Source organism: Nicotiana tabacum, chromosome 15 (assembly GCF_000715075.1).
Source record: "Nicotiana tabacum cultivar K326 chromosome 15, ASM71507v2, whole genome shotgun sequence".
Taxonomy (NCBI): domain Eukaryota; kingdom Viridiplantae; phylum Streptophyta; class Magnoliopsida; order Solanales; family Solanaceae; genus Nicotiana; species Nicotiana tabacum.
In genome coordinates, this window is record NC_134094.1 from 55,488,145 (window position 1) to 55,497,427 (window position 9,283).

Sequence of the window (9,283 nt, forward strand, 5' to 3'; positions counted from 1 at the left end):
AAATCGCATTATACCCTTCATGGGAGAAACTTTCAAGAATACCCAATCATCTTCTTGGAACTCCAAATCTCTACGACGAACATCCGAATAGGATTTCTGATGACTCTGAGCAGTCTTCAACCGCTCCTTAATGATTTTAACTTTTTCCATATTCTGATGCACGAGGTCTGGCCCTATTAACTCTGCTTCCCCAATTTTGAACCACCCAATGGGAGATCTACATCTCCTACCATATAAAGTCTCAAACGATGCCATTTGAATGCTAGCATGATAGCTATTGTTATATGCAAATTCTATGAGTGGTAAATGATCATCCCAACTACCTTTGAAGTCTATAACACAAGCGCGCAACATATCCTCAAGCGTCTAAATAGTCCGCTCTGCCTGCCCGTCAGTCTGCGAGTGAAAGGATGTACTAAGATTCACTTGAGTACCCAAACCTTGCTGAAATTTCTTCCAAAAATTAGCAGTGAATTGTGCTCCCCGATCAGAAATGATGAAAACTGGGGTGCCATGCAACCTGACTATTTCTTTGATATACAACTGAGCATACTGCTCTGCTGTGTTTGTAGACTTAACCGGCAAAACGTGTGCTGATTTCGTGAGTCGATCCACAATCACCCAAATTGAGTCAAACTTACATGGAGTGCGCGGTAATCCTACCACAAAGTCCATATTAATCATTTCCCACTTCCATATTGGAATTTCTATGTTCTGTGCCAACCCACCGGGCCTTTGGTGTTCGGCCTTCACTTGCTGACAATTTGGACATCTTGCCACAAAATCCACCACATTCCTCTTCATATCATTCTACCAATAGACTTCCTTAAGATCATGATACATTTTCGTAGAACCTGGGTGCATGGAATACCTAGAAGTGTGAGCTTCAGTCATAATTCTTTCCCGGAGACCATCCACATTTAGAACATAGAGTCACCCTTGGTACCTTAGTGTACCATCATCCATGCCAAGAGAAAAGGCCATGGTCTTATGTTTATGAATGCCCTCTTTCAACTACACCAACAATGGATCGTTGTATTGCTTCTCTTTGACTTCCACAACAAGCGATGATTCAGCCCTATTTTGCATAATTACCCCTTATTCACTGGAGTCTGCAAGACGAATTCCCAAACTAGCCAATTGGTGAACTTCCTTGGCTAATGGCCTCTGATATGCCTCCAAGTGAGCCAAACTACCCATAGATTTTCGGCTAAGAGCATCAGCCACAACATTGGCCTTTCCCGGATGATATAGAATATAGATGTCGTAGTCCTTGAGTAACTCAAGCCATCTTCTCTGCCTCAGATTCAATTCCTTCTGCTTGAAAATATATTGAAGGCTCTTATGGTCTGTGAATACATCAACATGGACCCCATATAAATAATGACGCCAAATTTTTAATGCAAATACCACTGTCGCAAGTTCTAAATCATGTGTTGGATAGTTCTTTTCATGATTCTTTAGTTGCCTAGAAGCATAAGCTATCACCTTCCCATGTTGCATTAATACACACCCAAGCCTGATTCTTGAAGCATCACAATATACCAAAAATCCATCCATACCCTTTGGTAGAGTCAACATCGGCGCCGTAGTCAGTCTTGCTTTCAATTCCTAGAAACTCTTTTCACAAGCATCTGACCATTGGAACTTAATTGCCTTCTGCGTCATGTTAGTAGATGGAGAGGCAAGAGTAGAAAACCCTTCCAAAAACTTTCTGTAATATCCAGCTAAGCCTAAGAAACTGCGAATCTTTGTTAGAGTCGTAGGCCTCGGCCAATTCTTCACTGCTAAAATTTTCTGAGGATCAACCTTAATTCCCTCACTAGAAACTACATGACCCAAGAATATGACCGATTCAAGCCAAAATTGACACTTTGAAAACTTTGCATATAACTGGTGCTGATGTAGAATTTGCAGAACTACCCTGAGATGATCGGCATGGTCTTCTCGACTTCGTGAATATACAAGAATATCGTCAATAAACACTATCACAAAAGAGTCGAGGAACAGCTTAAAAACTTGATTCATAAGATTCATGAAGGCTGCTGGGGCATTCGTTAGCCCAAAAGACATCACTAAAAATTCAAAGTGCCCATACCGGGTTCTAAAAGCTGTTTTTGAAATATCCCGCTCCCTGATCTTCAATTGGTGATACCCGGATCTTAAATCAATCTTGGAGAAGTACCTGACACCTTGTAATTTTGATCAAACAAATCATCTATCCTTGGCAGTGGGTACTTATTCTTGATTGTGACCTTATTAAGTTGCCGATAGTCAATACACATTTTCAGTGACCCATATTTCTTTGTTACCAAAAGAACCGGTGCACCCCAAGGCGACACACTTGGCCGGATAAAACCCTTTTCTAACAAATCTCTCAATTGTTCCTTCACCTCCTTCAATTCTGCCGGTGCCATTCTATAGGGTGGAATAGATATAGGATGCATGTCTGGCATCACATCAATCCCAAAATCAATCTCCCTGTCTGGTGGGATCCCAGGGAGTTCATCCGGAAATACTCCCGGAAATTCATTCACAATAGGCACGGACTCAAGTATAGGTGCCTCAGCATCGGTGTCCGTAACCCGGACCAAATGGTAAATACATCTCTTGTTGATCATCTTTGTGGCCTTAAGGTAGGAAATAAACCTACCATTTGGCACTACATCACCACCCTTCCACTCAATAACTGGCTCATTTAGAAATTCGAACCTAACAGTCCTGGTTCAGCAATCAATCTTGGCAAAATAAGAATAAATCCAATCCATCCCCATTATCACATCAAAATCGACCATTTTCAATTCAATAAGATTGGCCATGGTGTCTCGACCACGCAATGTGACAACACAATCCCTATAAACCCGCGCAGCCAAAATAGACTCACCAACCGGAGTAGATACAGAGAACGGCTCATAAAGTTGTTCTGGTTCTATCCCAAATTCCATAGCAACATAAGGAGTGACATATGACAAAGTGGAACCGGGATCAATAAGAGCATATACATCATGAGATTGGACAGTTAATATACCTGTGACAATATTTGGAGAAGCCTCTGATTCCCGACGTCTCCGCATAGCATAAAATCTACTGGGTCCTCCCGAATTTTGTGCACCACCTCTAGCTGCACCACGCCCTGCGGGTGCTGGGGTGCCTCGAGCTGGAGGTGTTGTGGATGTAGTAGCTGCAGAATTAGCTGGCTGTGCCGCGCCTCTGCCCATATTTCGGCGGGACGAGCGGCAATCTCTCTGAATGTGACCCCACAAACCATACCCATAGCATACTGGTAGGTCCATGAAACAGGACCCAAAGTGTATCCTCCCACACTTAGGGCATGGAAGCCTCCGCTGCTGAAACCTTCTATCGGACCGACCCTGCTGGTGGGGTCCCCTGTTGCCCTGACTGGGTCCAGATGAATGTGCACCCATCGAAGACTGGATGAATGATTGGGATGGTCCTGATGACGCTCCCCTGAATGCCGACCTACCACCACCACCACCACCACCGGAAGAACCACCAATGTTGCCCGCAGACTGGGCCTTGCTGCTAATCTGACGCTCCATTCTGTTCTTCAATTTGCGGGTCTCTGTGGTTTGAGCAAATGCCACTATCTTACCATAGTTCATATCGGAATTCAAGGCAGCTGTAGAGGCCTCATTTATAACCAAGGGGCTAAGGCCCTATACGAACCGACGCACTCTAGCCTCCATAGTAGACAACATGTGAATAGCATACGTGGATAGGCGCGCAAACTCCATATGGTACTCCCACATATTCATACTACCCTGATTCAGGCTTTCAAACTCAGCGGCACGAGCTGGCTTAGTTTCGGCAGGCAAGAAATGATCCATAAAGGCATCTGTGAACTCACCCCACCTTGCCGGAGGGCTTCCCTCCTTACGGGATTCGTCCCACAACTCAAACCAAGAATAGGCCACTCCTTTCATGCGGTAGGAGGCTAACTCTACTCCCTCCGTCTCTGTAGTATGCATAACCCAGAGAGTTTTGTGCATCTCATCAATAAAGTCCTGGGGGTCCTCCTCAGGATCAGTACCCGTAAACACTGGAGGATTTAACTGAAGAAACTTGTTCACCCTGGAACTAGCAGATTCCCCTGGATGACCGAAAGAAGTAGGCCCAACACTCGATCTCTGGGCCTGAGAAGCCACTATTTGTGTCAATATTTGTATGGCTCCTCTAATATCAATATCAGACACACCAGAATCGGAAGCTGGAGTTGGAGGTGGAACTGGAATATCAGTTGGAGGAACCGTTGCACCTTCTGTAGGGGTAGGGATAGGTGCGGCCTGATCAGTTGTAGTCGAGTCAAGCAGTGTAGTAGTTGGAGGAATATTCTCACTCCTCGGGTGCTCACCCGCATCATCAATTATAGGATTAACTGTCACTCCTGCGGTGACATTGGCTCTTTGGCCAGTTCTTTCCTTCTTCTTAGGTGCCATGTACTAAAAATTACAGCAACGCAGGAGTTAAAGGAGGAACAATCTTACAACCAGCTTTATCGCACGATCAATAACATGAAAGAAGGGTATTATTCCTAAATGCCCATGTAGCATCCTAATTATAGATGTGGTCGACAACACACCGATAATAAGGACTCTACTAGACACGGCTCCGAGACATCCTAGGACACTTAAAATAGATAAACACAAAGCCAACTCATGGTCAAACTTCTTAAATTTCTAAACTTTTAAATTGCCAACTTTCGACAAAAAGAGCCAAATCATCATAGGAATCTCCAAATATGAATCTGGACATACACCTAAATCCAAAATCACCATACGAACCTATTGAAACAATTAAAACATGAATCCAAGGTCGTTTAATCTCAAGTCAAACATTGGTCAACTCTTCCAACTTAAAACTCCTAAATTGAGAATTACTCTTTCGAATCAATCCCGAACTTCCCAAAATAAAAACCAACCATGAACGCAAATCGTAATACATCATATGAAGCTACAGAAGACCTCAAACAACCAAACAAAATGCCAGTGCCCAAAAGGACCGGTAGGGTTGTTACATTCTCTCCTACTTAAAATATACGCTCGTCCTTGAACGTGCCAAGAGTCATTCCAATGTCATAAAATCACTATATAAACTAATCATACGCATACCTATGGGTGATATCACATTATATAAATTCAAATAAGCCCGTCAACACAACCCAATTAAAGATTCTTTCTTCAACCTTAGTCCATAAACCTTAGAACTCAATCTTCAACATCCAAAATTCCTTATAAGACCTGATTCTCGCATCTATACACTGTATAAGTCTAAACAAGTTGTATCAATCCATGGCCATATTTCAAGATATAATCACATGATGTACTACATAACTCATGTACTCTTAGTGATATCTTCAGACTGTAATAGCTACTTATTACCAAATCCGGTACCACAACATACCTTATATCATGCAAAACATTGTTCTCAAACTGTCACAACATAGATAATGATGAAAGAGACACGTAGAAACTCATAACCACTCTCCAGGTCGATAAGTCGTGGAGTACTCTCGCTCGAAAAGAACCATTGCAAAATTCTGAGCTGATTGATGACATTATTCTTCCAAACATACCTTATCCCAATCCGTTTGAGTGATTTATTGGTCCAGTAACCCCATCTCACCCAGTACAAGCTGCTCAACTGACATGACACACCCAATGTGAAGGAAGGCTATAATTATGTATTTTAGTCTCTTATTACACTCTAATTCACTACACTTTATTCATATTTCAGCTTTAATCGATAGTGTTTTACACTTATTGTGTGTTTTATGCCTTGTAGGAGTGATTCCGAGCTATGTAGATGTTATAGAATGAATTCGAGATATTTGGAGCTTTGAAGTTTGAGTAAAAATCCAAAGAATTAAGCCGGGATGGTATTCGGGGCTCAAGGACCAAGTCTGGACGTCAAAAATTGAGATTTGATTCGTACTATGAGAATCTCCACTGTCGAGGTGCGTGGGGCGGTGCGTGGAGCGCTGCGCTTTTGCAATTTCTTGTTGTTCGTCAGAACTTAGCTATCTAGATTTCTCCACTAATGACCCGCATGGCGCGTCGCCCCATGCGATGTGCCTGTGCAAATTTTACAGAGTGAAAGTCCTATTTCGGGTAAGAGATAGTGGTTTCGTCTCGGCCCGACCCTACTTGGTATAAATACATGGAAAAACATTAGTTTCTAGACTTTCTAATACATTTTCGACCTAAGGAGGCTAAGGAGGAATTGTAAGAACACGAGCACAAGGATTTCTTCACTTCTTCCTCTCTCAAGACACGAATTTGGATTGAATTTAATGTTTGGAGTTGCTGGTGTCCAACATGTGTCTGTGTTATTCGCATTCGTGGTCAGACCTACGCGTTTGTGAAGAGTGTTTTGGGGGTGCTTTATCTTCGCGTTCACGGAATGTAGTCATGTTCACGTAGTTATGGTTCCAGGTGAATCACGTTCGCGTGTGGATATGGCAGGGGGAATTTTGCCTTCTCATTCGCAGTGGTGCAACTCGTGTTCGCAAAGGAGGGGATCAATTGGCTATTGTGAATGCGAGGGAGAGGACGCATTCGTGAAGTAGGATTTTGGTCAGTGGAAGCCCTGTTCTTTGCGAACGCGAGGCTTCTTTCGCATTGGCGAAGTGTATTGCTAGGCAGTGTATTAAGTTGTAATTATCAGGACATTGAACTCATTTTATCATATTTTGAGATTGGGAGCTGAGATTGAGTCTATTGTCACCCACTTGGATTGGGTAAGTATTCTTGACTCGGATATGATTATTATTCATGATTCTATGTTTGATTTTGACATTTGATTGTTGAATCTAAGTGAGAAAATTGGGGTTTTGGCAAAACTTTTCTAAAGTGAAAAAATTGGAGATATAAACCCTGATTTGGAGTTGGTTTTGGATGAAACTTGTATATTTGGAATCGTATGGAACAAGTGTTCGATATTTGTTAGTTATTTTGGGTTCCGGGGTACAGACCTGGGTTGACTTTATGTATTTGATTAAAGATTTGACCTTTATCATTTGGGTTTGATTCCTATGGCATTAAGGGTGGAATTTCTTGATATTGCACATGCAGCGAAATAAGAGTGGCATTATTGATGATGTTATGTGTTGGTTTGAGTGTATTTTCTTGATGGTGACTGTGTGATGGTACGAGGGTGACATTCTTGAATATACATGTGAAGTTTTTATGTTGTCATGCATTTATACATGGTTTTACTGTTACATATAAATGCTAATCTATGCCTTTTTCATTATTTGATGATTTAGTTGTAAAGATAGATTTACCTATGTGGAGTTGAAATCTCATGTTCTGTTCTGTTTTCAGTAGCATATCGGATTTATGTGATAAGGAAGTTGTCATCATGCATTGATATATTTGATTCTTGAAAGGTTCTCTTGAACGTGATAGTTGGAAATTGATACAGATGGATTATGTTGGCATAGGTTTACAACCATGTATGAGTATTGAGCACACATATTAAGGTGCATACCTCTTTGGGAGCGAGGTTGGTGCAACTTCTATTTGTTGAACATATCTAATTGATAGAATTTGTTTATTACCCTATCCCAGTTGTGCATCTTCACTGCTGATATTCTTTATTCTATAATTATTTTTTTGGGAATAGTTTCTCTATATTATATATGTTATTGAGCTGCACAAGTTCTGCAAAGTGAGTATCTTTGGCTTAAAAACCTCATCATTATTTATCTGAGGTTAGTCAAGACACTTACTGAGTACATGGGGTCGGTTGTACTATACTACTGCACCTTACGTGCAGATTCTGGAGCTGAGTAGATGTGGAAGACGAAGCCTTACATTGGAGAGGTACCAGCGTACTGGATTCATGCTACCTTTTGTTAATGGTAGTTTAGGATTTCGTTTCTATTTATGTAAATTTCAAATAGATGCTGTAAACATTCTTCATAACTCCTTTTAAATATAATCTTAGTGGCTCATTACATATACTACTAGTCCTGGGGATAGTTGTATTGATTCCTTTTGCAAACTTTGTGTCACGACCCAAAATCCACTATAGGTCGTGATGTCACCCAACGTAACCGTTAAGCAAGCCAATGGTGAACTACCAACTTAATTATGCATTTTACTATTTTTGAAATTGTGAATTTTATTAGATAAAGAAATCAACGCATTAAAATCATGGAAATTTACAATTTAAATAGAATAGATAATATAAGTTTGTAAATTCTAATCAAAACCACAAACAACTTTTAGAACATCCCAAAATCCGGTGTCACAAGTACATGAGCGTCAACTAAACAATGCAATAATAATACAACATCTGTATGGAATACAAACTTGACAGGATAATGTAAATAAATAAGATGAAGACTCTGTGGGCTGCGGTGCGTAGCATAGAAAGAAACTCACCTTAAAGTCCCCACAGTAGTTGCGCCTACTCGCCAAGATGGCCACCAAATGAGCCTGTCAGATCCTGCACATTTAGTACAGAAGTGTAGCATGAGTATGTAAATCAACGCATACCCAGTAAGTATCTAGCCTAACCCCAGAGAAGTAGTGACGAGGGGTCGACATCGACACTTACTTGTGGTCCAATAAATCAATATGATAACTCATAACAAATATGAAGCATAACAATAGTAGTGAGACAAAAACTGTAACTAACATAATCCTCCAAAAATTTCTTCTAACGATATAAATCTCTCCAATATCATCTGCCATCTCAACATACCTGATATATCAAGTACAATCTCAAACGGATAAGGAATACCATATAAAATGCTAGGCCTCAATAGAAGGGGGATCTGATGAACAGCCGGACTGCTAGTGGTATAACACACGATTATGCCGAGGTCATATTGCCCGATCCAGAGTGATGTGTACACTGCCGAGGGTCGACCGACGCAAACCAGAGATGCATCTCAATATACTGCTGAGGCGTTCAGCCAATCCACAAGAAAGGAAGAAACTTATCGAATGACTAGTCACGTGCTTACAACACAGGTTCAGGCGCATAACAAATGAGTTCAAATAATTCAAATCTCGCGAAAGAACTCAAGGTGATAAAGCTCAGCCTAATATATTTCCAAATCAATTTTAATTATAAATTCACTTAATTAAGATAGCAAAATGAGTTCAAATAATTCAAATATTACATGATAAAGTCCTACGTCTACCCGTATATAAACATGATTTTAGCTACATACGGACTCTCGTTACCTCGTGCGTACGTAGAACCCACAACTAGTAGCATATAACAATTTTCAACCATACCTTGCAATGAA